Source organism: Scyliorhinus torazame, chromosome 4 (genome assembly GCF_047496885.1).
Source record: "Scyliorhinus torazame isolate Kashiwa2021f chromosome 4, sScyTor2.1, whole genome shotgun sequence".
Taxonomy (NCBI): domain Eukaryota; kingdom Metazoa; phylum Chordata; class Chondrichthyes; order Carcharhiniformes; family Scyliorhinidae; genus Scyliorhinus; species Scyliorhinus torazame.
In genome coordinates, this window is record NC_092710.1 from 253,442,692 (window position 1) to 253,453,546 (window position 10,855).

The window sequence follows — 10,855 nt, forward strand, 5'->3', positions numbered from 1 at the left end:
CAGCATTTTTGCACTAATAAGCACTCAAGCCAGTTTCCATTGATGCAACAGCATTGCTGCACCCTTAGATAAGACAGGGAGAACATTCAGGTGAGTGAGAAATTCATGTTGTAAGCCGATGGCAAACCTTCCCTTTGGGGAAGGAGGAAAGACAGAAACAATAATTTTACAAGTAGCTGATCTCGTTCAACACAATTTACAGAGACACAATGTGAAACCACAAAATATTAATCATTTATGCCAATTATTAGACTTATTTGCAGTACAGAGGTCTTAATTAATAACTGGAATCCATCCCCATCTAAGTCATTGTAGCTCAGTGGTTAGCACAGTTGTTTCCCAGTGCCAGGGTCCCAGGTTCGATTCCTGACTTGGGTCACTGTGTGTGTAGAGTCTGCACATTCTCTCCGTGTCTGCGTGGGTTTCCTCCGGGAGCTCTGGTTTCCTCCCACAAGTACCGAAAGACATGCTGTTAGGTGAATTGGACATTCTGAATTCTCCCTCAGTGTACTCGAACAGGCGCTGGAATGTGGCGACTAGAGGCTTTTCACATAACTTCATTGCAGTGTGAATGTAAACCTATTTGTGACAATAATAAAGAATATTATTATTATTTTGTTCTTATGTACAACTTAGAATGGACCTATGACTTCCTCCTGCAATGTTAACTTCTTTGCTTGAGTTCTGCAGTTCTTCAGAGCAAAATCTTAAATATTTTCAGAGAAGTGACTGAATTTCAACAGGTTCTCAAAACTGTGGAGTCTGTCAGAGTGCTCAATCAGCATGCTTGTTCTTTTTGGCAGTTAACGGAAACATATTCATCTCCTGGGTGGTATTCTGATGGAGAAGATTGTGAATTGGAATCTGATTTTCCAATTCTGTACAGGATGTGTGTCAGAGATCTACCATGCGGAATTAGTGAGGAACTTGCGACACTAAAACTCAGTAGACATTTGAGTTAAAACTTCTCGGATGCAAACAAGAATTGTTTATTGCCTCTATTTGATTACAATTGAGTCACTTAAATCTTATTCTCTAATAAGTCCGGCTAGCAAAAAGGACTTAAAAGAGAAGCATCTTGTACACAATTTAACTTCTAAAATAATATAGAAATGGTATCTTGCTTACGGCACAACAGCTTGCATTTACTTCAAGAGTTAGAGTGGAAAAGTGAAAAATAGAGATAGCGAATAGTTTAGATCAAAGTATAGAATGATCCGGATAAAGATGGCATTACGGACCTTCACGGTTATAGGAAATCATATCAGTCTTTAGCCATCTATCTACACCTCTAAGTCATCCTAATTGGTTTGGGTTAGAATCAAATGAGTTTGATTTGACGGTTAGCTGTCAATCTTTAATGTGCAACATTAGCTTTAAATGTTTCATGTCTGAATACTTGTGCATGTTATGGAATGCAATTCTGTGCTGTTATCACGACCAGTTTAAACTGGACTTCTGCTGACTTAGCTGTTAGCCACATTGTAGACAATAGCGCCTTAATGGTGCTATGGTGCCTGCCCTGTTCTTGGATTGATATCTGGTACGGCTTGTGTTTTAATGTCACACTGTCTTGCAAATGTATTTGCCAGCATAATGGAGCTCAGTAAAAGTGAATTATGCTGTGTCATGCTGTTTTGTGTCTCTATTGAAGCTATATGTTTTGAGATGACCTGAGGTTATGAGTGAATTTAAAATGGGTATTTAAAACTGGGGCTTAATATTTTATGCTAAATAGCCATCTTTTACCTATCAGGTGTATTAGAAAATAGTTGGTTTCTACAGTCCCCACTGTGATAAATCAAAAGAATAAGTGAGATATATCACAATAAGATGAAATATACAATTAATGCGACAGGATAGGTAAAAGCGCAAAGAATAATTCATTCATATTGTCATTGCAGTTTTAAACAATAGAGTGGGCAAGCATTGCATTACAAGCATTTCAGCAAAAATTATTATAATTCTTAATGAATCATTATTATAAAATAACAATCAATCAATTAATCGAATTTGATTCTACTGATTCAGTATTAATCTATTAACAATATGTTAATAATACAGTCAAATAATTGATTGATCAGTAACATTTCAACAATAATACTTGTTTAATGCACTTGATACATTGGTATGTTATGTAAATGATGAATCCTGCTACACAGGAGAAAAAGTTTATTCTTACTGTAGACATTCCAGTGTTCCCCAACCACCCGCAAAGTTTATCCCAGAGAGAGATAACTGGGGGTGAATCAAGTTTCTTGATTTCTTTTTGGATATATGATGCCAGATCTTTAACTTCTTTTGAGTTATCTGGAATGAAAGTGCAACACTCCGCACCAATCAGGGCGCAGGTGCCACATTTTTCTGCTCGTACATAGTCAAGTGCCATTCGATTTTGTAATGCCACGGTTCGAATTGCGCGCATTTCATCAGAAATTTTACCTAGGGCACTGGGGTGTACTCGGCTAAGTTTTGTATGCTGGTCGTTACTTTATTCATTTTATTCTCCACCCTTATTTCCCAATAGAAAGGAATAACTCTAGCATAAATTGCATCTCGTAATGTTCAGGCACGTTTATTTCTTCGAGTGGCTGGGTCTGTAACATAAGGGAGATGAGGAAGATGACGGATGGCAGGCACTAAATATCCTAAATAGCAAGACCCTGACCAGTATTTTGGGAGCCAAGAATATGCTCTATCATCACAAATAAAGTAAGTCCTATTATAAGCAGAATATAAGTAAATATCTTCTAAGTACCACTGGTCTGAGAATGTTTTATTATTTGTGATGTTACGTGTGCCTGTCATTTTTGAGGACCGTTTAGTTCTTTGTAATACATTTTGTGTACATTTATAAGCTGTGTTAACATCTAAATAATTAATACAAACACTATTGCCCATTTTCATCCCGTCAGAGTGATTACTAATGAGGGATATTGATCCTTTTTGCATAATATTAGTTGGGAGGCTAATATATTGAGGGTTTCTGTTAGGGATATATTTAAGTTGGTGCCATCCTGAAAAGGTGTTTAGTGGATAGCCTGCAGATTTCCATAAGTGAATAAATTTCTGTAAATAAGTCTTGTACCTTCCTTTTTCACATGAATATGCTCCAGAACAGACCACTACAGAGCGAGGGACGCTTTGCTAGATGTAGCATTCTGCTGTTTCTGAAGCATTAAAGAGAATAGTTAAGAAGGGAATACCTTCTCCTGAGTTAGTAGTGGTTGCAATGCTTACCCAACAATTGGAAATGTTGAAATTTTTAGCATATATCTTAGATGTGTAAAGGAATGTGTTCTTATTCAGTTCTGGTATAACATTTACAAAGCCAATCAAATAACTGAAAATGAATATTACAGTAAACATTTTACAGATCTTAATATTTATACGCATGCTTCACATGTGATGCGTGGATCCAACTATTCTTTCCTTTTAATTTATCAGAGGATTGGGTGGTGAGAAGGTTTACGAACGGTCCTTCCTACTTCGATCCTAGAGGTACTTTTTGCAGCTTTTTGACGTACACTTCTTCATCGGGCACCAGGCCTTGCCCACCTTCTGGAGGATCTCCCCACGCAGCTAACACCTGTTGAGAGGCAGAACTAACATCATTTGTTAGATTTTGACAATAAGTCAGCAAAGTATCACTCATTAAATGACAGTCTGCTTTCCGCAAATCAATAGTTCCTGGCAGAGACATTGGTCTGCCTGTGATGATTTCAAATGGACTCAAGTCTATTGTTCTGTTTGGTGTAGCTCTAATACTGCATAATACGATTGGCAAAGCTTGGACCCAATTCCTGCCTTCCTGGCTGTATTTAGACAGTTTTTCTTTCAAAGTTCAATTCATACGCTCCACTTGTCCTGACGATTGTGGATGATAAGGACAGTGTAAATTCCAGTCAATGTTCAATCGTCTACAGACTTCCTTACAAACAGCACCTGTAAAGTGGGTTCCATTATCTGAGTCAATGCTAGCTGGTACTCCCCATCTGGGGATAAAATCTTTGCATAGCACTTTGGCTGTATGGGCAGCTGTCACTCTTCTAGCTGGAGCAGCTTCCACCCATCTGGAGAATTTATCCACTATTACAAGGACGTCATTGTATTGTTGGCATTTAGGAAGGGTGATGTAACCTACCTGTATATCCTGGAATGGTCCTGCGGGAGTAGGAGCTCTTAATTGAGGCATTGATGGTATGGGTCCCAAGTTATTCTTTTGACAGATTACACAATGGTTTGATACTAATTGTGCTTTTTTAAAAAATCGTTTACCACACCAACTTCAATGGAATCGATCCATCATTTGTTTGTTGTATTATGCTGCTTCGGATAACACAGGCTGCTACTTGATGCAGTCTTAACTCAAGGATGCACCAGACTCTGAAATGAGTACAACGTGTTTATTGAACTATTAACACAGTTCTCAAATGAGTTTGACTCTCTGCTAATCTAACTGTAGTAGCTCAGTCTAACTGTACCAGCTTGCTCTAAGCCACGTGCTGGGGTGTGATGCTGCTGATCAACCCTGTCTAACTCTCTAGATGTCTGTCTGTGGAAAGAGGCAGGGTGTGAGTGCCTCATTCCTTTTATAGTGTTTATGTCATGCCCTCTTGTGGTGATGCCACCTCTGAATGTCCTGACTGCCCATTGGTTGTGTCCTATTCTGAGTGTTCATTGGTTGCATGTTTGCATATCATGGCATTGGGTTGAGGCGATAGATATCCCCATGAATTAATTTGTTGAGCTAAGAATGGCATTAGTGATTGTGGTGCGACTGGTTTATCAGTTTGAACTTCTCTCCAAATATTGTCATCATACGGCTGAATACCTGATTCTAACCATGTCCATGTTTCTTCCTTTGTACAATCATGCTGCATTTCATGTAAAGGTGGTTACTCCCAATTTGTAAATGTGACTGAATTCCTTATGCCATTGGGAGGCAGCTTCCCTTGCTGCTTGGTCCGCAAGAGCATTTCCTCTTGCTTCCATAGTGTCCTCATGAGTATGGGCTTTACATTTTAGAACTGATACTTCTTTTGGCAAGGCCATAGCTTCTAGAAGATCTCGTACTTCCTTTCCATTTTGGATCGGTGTACCTGCTGTTGTGAGAAATCCTCTTTTTCTCCACAGATGGCCAAAATCATGTACTACTCCAAAACCATATCTAGAGTCAGCATAGATGTTAGCGGTTTTATCACTTGCCACATGACATGCTTCTGTTAGTGCTTTTAATTCGGCCTGCTGAGCTGATGTACCTGGAGGCAAACTTCCTTCGGCTAATATTTTGTATGGGCTTGTGACTGCCCACCCAGCTTTTCTGATACCCTTGTCAATAAAAGAGGAACCATCAGTGAATAGGACTAAATCTGGGTTCTGTAGTGGCTCTTCTTCTACCAAGCGTACTTCTTCCATTTCCTCTATTATTTTCACACAGTCATGCCCTTCTCCCTCTCCTCCCTTTTGTTCCTCGGGAAGCGGGAGCAAAGATGATGGGTTTACAGGACTGGCTCTGTGAAAATATAGGTTGGGAGCTTCCAAAACTGCTGTCCATCTAGCTGATGTAACTTGGGATACTCTCTCTGTGCATGGATAGAAGAGAATGGACTGAGTGTGGACATTTAATGGCTAACTTTTGGTCTAGGACAAAGCCTGATGTTGCCATTACAGCTCGACATGTGGCTTCCATGGCTCATAAACAGCTGCCAAATGCCAGTGCCACATTGTCAAGTTTAAGGGAGTCGTATCCAACCGGTCTTAACTCTTCACCATGTTCCTGGGCTTGTACTGCAGTCATGTAACCATCTTTTTCATGAACAAACATGGTAAAAGGTTTTCTGTTGTTTGGAATACCTAAGGCTGGTGCTGAACACAGGACCCGTTTCAAATTTAGAAATAAGTGATTCTGCTCTTAATTGAGTTTAACTGAATCTTTTGATTTCCGGTTTCCTTTTAAAAGATCATTTAACGGCTGGGATAACTGAGTGTATAAATCAATCCAATTTCTGTTAAATCACACAGGCCTAAAAAAGATCTTACTTCCTGAACAATTGAAGGTTCTTTACCTGCTTTGATGGCAGCCGTTCTGTCCTGAGTAAGTTCGCTTTTGCCTTTGGATATTTTCTGACCTAAGTAGATAACTTCTTCCTGGGAAATCTGGGTTTTGGCAAAGCTAGCTTTGTGACCATTATCACTGAGGTGGTTCAGGACTACTCATACGTCTTTCTCATGATCATCTTTATTATTGGAGGCTATCAGAAATTCATCTACATACTGGATAATGGTGGAAGGCAGATCAGGCAGTTGCCTGAGATGATTCTGTATAGCCATGTGGCAAACAGTTGGGCTATTGTGAAAACCTTGCGGTAGGCTAGTCCATGTGTACTGTTGTTGATTAACGGTGAAAGCATACCATTGTTGCACTTGCTTAGCTAGTGGTACTGACCAGAAACCATTTGCCATGTCAATGACTGAAAACCATTGAAGGTCAGGTGTTAAAGATTGTAGATGGATCTGCCACTAAAGGAGCTTTTCTGACAATGAATTGATTTTCCCTTCTGTAATAGTAAGGCGCTATGTGCCATTAGCCTTTTTTACAGGCCCTACAGGGCTGTTTGATGAGCTGTGAATGCGCACTAAAATACCCCTTTCTTCAAGTTGTTTTATTATAGGTAGAATGCCTTGAATTGAAGTTTTGTTAATGGGGTATTGTTTGGCACAAGGTGGAGCAGATCCCATGAAAGTCACTGATTCCATTTTTAAAAGGCCACAATCATTTTTGTCTTTTGCCCAAATTGGATGATTCTGTATTTCATCTGTTTTGATGTGTCTAACGGACCAGGTGATTTTTCCATTATCGAAATTAAGTTGAGATAAGATGTCCATATCTAGAAGTGCTTGTGTTCCCGGACCTACCCAAATTGATGCCATCAGTTGATGTGGTCCAAATTCTAAAAGCAGTGGCTCAGTTTGTCGCAGAATTAAAGAATCTCCTCCTATAGCAAAAGCGTTAATGTTTCCTGCAGTTAGGGGAAATAAAGCAGCATAGTTTTGAGTAACACAGGTAAGTTCAGCTCCAGTGTCAAAAAGAAAATCGATATGAAAACCTCCCACTCTTTTCCATCCTTTTTCTGTTCCAAAAGTGCATGTAGAGAAATATGGAAAGAATCACCAAGAGTGATTCGTTTTCTGAATGATCAAACATAAAACGCCTTTGAGCTGGAGTGTAGCGGTTTAGCATTTCGTTCATGCCATTGTCGTCATCGTGAGCGCCCCTATGTGGATACGGCTCGTCCCACGTGGGAATGGCTGGGAGGGTCTAGAATCCCTGTATGCAAGTCTGGATGTCTTGTTGGAACGTAACCCAAGATGTGTTCTTGTCTGTGCGTGTTACGTGATTGGCCACGAGGTGGATACGTATTGTAGGAATCATTGCAAACTTCATTGTCATCCCTTGACTCGAGCCATTGTTTATGATAACATGATACCATCCAATGTCCTAGTTTACCGCAGAAAAGGCATTTTCTTACGTGATTCTAATGGAGCAAGGGTGCATGCTTGCACCGATGCTTCTGGGGAGGTTGTAGTTACTGCTGATATCCCTTCAGGGGCTGCAACAGCTGCCGCTGGAGCAGCGGGTAATGCAGGCTGAATTTGAGCAGCCGCAGTGTTATAGTTTGTCTGGTTATGCATACCGTGATCTATCTGAATGCATCGGTCAACTGTCTCGCGATATGTACCAGCTGTGGCCCAATTTGGTAAAATCAGATTCAAAGCATTAGAAATTTCAGGTTTAATACCTGCTATAAAAGCCGTCTTAATTGGACCTGAAGTGCTTGTGTCCCAAGTGTCGGTCTCATCTTGGAGTGTCATTCCTGAATGTTCTATCCAGACATGCAAAAATCTGTCTTCGAAATCCTGTATACCTTCAGTATATTTTTGAATGCAAGATGTGATTTTAGACCAATCGGTTTTCGGAGGGCAAAATTTTAATAGCCAATTTTTGACTGCTAGCCAACCAGCTTCTAAATTTTGCAAGTCATCTCCAAGGGCAAGTTCTACCTCTTCTCCAAGAGTTGCACTGTCACGAGTGCCTACCATAATCGACAGAATTTGTACTCCATCTAATGGGTGAAGATGGGAAATGGATTGCAATCTGTGAAGTTGTTCCCATGTGGTCAAACCACCCCTTTTGGGTGTTGAAGATCTTTAGGCCATATGTCAATTTTTTCAGGGTCTGTGACCTCATGTACCGAATGGTGGCCAAATATAGTTCTCATAGATATCCCATCGTTTTTGCTTACGTTTTAAACAGGCTATTCGAATTACTTATTATTTTGCATTCCAGGAAAGCTTATTTCATCACTTTCTTCATCAGAATCAACTGGCCAATGAAATTTAGGTTTTGATTTAGTACTGACACTTGCTCTTTGCTTTGGAACTGGAGCTGATTGTGCAACTGGGGTTGCTTGCTGAATTGGAGCTACTTGAGGAACTGCAATTGAATTTGGAGGTGAAACTGGAGTTGGAACTGTGTTGCGCAGAGTACTTACTCCAGCATCAGAACTAACATTCACCTTTGTGCTTTGATTTAAAGTATGAGCTGCAAGACTGTCTGCCAAGATTTTGCAGTGTCATTGAAAATTGCTCATTTCACCTTCCAAAACACATCTTTCCTTGACTAACTGACAATTTTGACTTTTGATATTCTTTCAGTCCCATTTTGTTTTAGTTTCAACGACCGGCACCCGATGGAATTAACGCAGTCTATAAAAAGGTACTTTCTAGGGGTCGAAGCAGTGCTTGATGCGGCTTTAAGACTTTTAATGGGTGAAAAAGATGTTTCTTACCCCAGTTTAGCCATTTTTCTTTGCATCTTCCATCCTTCTGCGTTTCCGTTAGCGGTACAATCTTTCACCTTCCGACGTCCTCTGATTCTCCCTGATCATCTCCGACTTGTTCCGAAGGTTTCTGAACCTCTCCGATTTCATCCGATTTCGTCCGATTTTGTCCAATTTCGTCTCGACGCTCCTCCCCTTTTGCCAGTTGTAAGAGATCTACCATGCGGAATTAGTGAGGAACTTGCGACACTAAAACTCAGTAGAAATTTGAGTTAAAACTTCTCGGATGCAAACAAGAATCGTTTATTGCCTCTATTTGATTACAATTGAGAGTCACTTAAATCTTATTCTCTAATAAGTCCGGCTAGCAAAAAGGACTTAAAGAGAAGCAACTTGTCCACAATTTAACTTTTAAAATAATACAGAAATAGTTTCTTGCTTACGGCACAACAGCTTGCATTTACTTCAAGAATTAGAGTGGAAATGTGAAAAATGGAGATAGCGAATAGTTTAGATCAAAGTATAGAATGATCTGGATAAAGATGGCATTATGGACCTTCACGGTTATAGGAAATCATATCAGTCTTTAGCCATCTATCTACACCTCTAAGTCATCCTAATTGGTTTGGGTTAGAATCAAATGAGTTTGATTTGACGGTTATCTGTCAATCTTTAATGTGCAACATTAGCTTTAAATGTTTCATGTCTGAATACTTGTGCATGTTATGAAATGCAATTCTGTGCTGTTATCACGACCAGTTTAAACTGGACTTCTGCTGACTTAGCTGTTATCCGTATTGTGAACAATCGCGCCTTAATGTTGCTATAGTGCCTGCCCTGTCCTTGGATTGATATCTGGTACGGCTTGTGTTTTAATGTCACACTGTTGTGCAAATGTATTTCCTCGAACAATGGAGCTCAGTAAAAGTGAATTATGCTGTGTCATGCTGTTTTGTGTCTCTATTGAAGCTATATGTTTTGAGATGACCTGAAGTTATGAGTGAATTTAAAATGGGTATTTAAAACTGGGGCTTAATATTTTATGCTAAATAGCCATCTTTTACCTATCAGGTGTATTAGAAAATAGTTGGTTTCTACAATGTGCACCACATTGCATCAGTTTACTGCCCAGATGAAAATCTGCCAAATTAGTTTTTCCCTCAAGCCCTTCTTTTTCCTTTCATTCTGTTCCAAATGATTTATTTTTGTTAGATACAATTCCATGCCAGTTTACAGACCTCTGATATCTTGCCTGACTGGTCACTCTACACATAAGCATAGTTAAATAAAACCATCCCCATGTACCTTGGTGTCATTAAGATCCAGAAATTTTGTGCAGGGTCGGTGGATTGGCCATGCTAAATTGCCCCTTAATTGGAAAATATAAATAATTGGGTACTCTAATTTAAAAAAAAATTAAAATCCAGGGGTGACATTCTCCGACCCCCCGCCGGGTCGGAGTATCGCCGGGGGCTGGCGTGAATCCCGCCCCCGCCGATTGCCGAAGTCTCCGGCACCGGAGATTCGGCGGGGGCGGGAATCGCGCCGCGCCGGTTGGTGGGCCCCCCCGCTCGATTCTCCGGCCCGGATGGGCCGAAGTCCCGCCGATAAATTGCCTGTCCCGCCGGCGTAAATTGAACCACCTACCTTGCCGGCGGGACAAGGCGGCGCGGGCGGGCTCCGGGGTCCTGGGGGGCGCGCGGGGCGATCTGGCCCCGGGGGGCGCCCCCACGGTGGCCTGGCCCGCGATCGGGGCCCACCGATCCGCGTGCGGGCCTGTGCCGTGGGGGCACTCTTTCCCTTCCGCCTCCGCCACGGTCTCCACCATGGCGGAGGCGGAAGAGACTCCCTCCACTGCGCATGCGTGGGAAACTGTCAGCGGCCGCTGACGCTCCCGCGCATGCGCCGCCCAGAGATGTAATTTCCGCGCCAGCTGGCGGGGCAACAAAGGCCTTTCGGAAATTCCTCCGGCGCGGGCCTAGCCTCTTAATGTTGGGGCTCGGCCCCCAAAG

At 41.3% G+C, this 10,855-nt stretch overlaps 1 long non-coding RNA gene across 1 annotated transcript; it reads right to left on the reverse strand.

Moving 5' to 3' along the window:
* Window positions 1–997: 997 nt before the first annotated feature.
* On the reverse strand, window positions 998–10,240 carry LOC140410886 (uncharacterized). The gene is made up of 3 exons (XR_011940760.1): window positions 8,853–10,240; window positions 6,919–7,022; window positions 998–3,589 (listed from the first exon to the last, which is right to left on the reverse strand). It is a non-coding gene; the product is annotated as an uncharacterized lncRNA (long non-coding RNA).
* Between the last annotated feature and the right edge of the window lie 615 nt (window positions 10,241–10,855).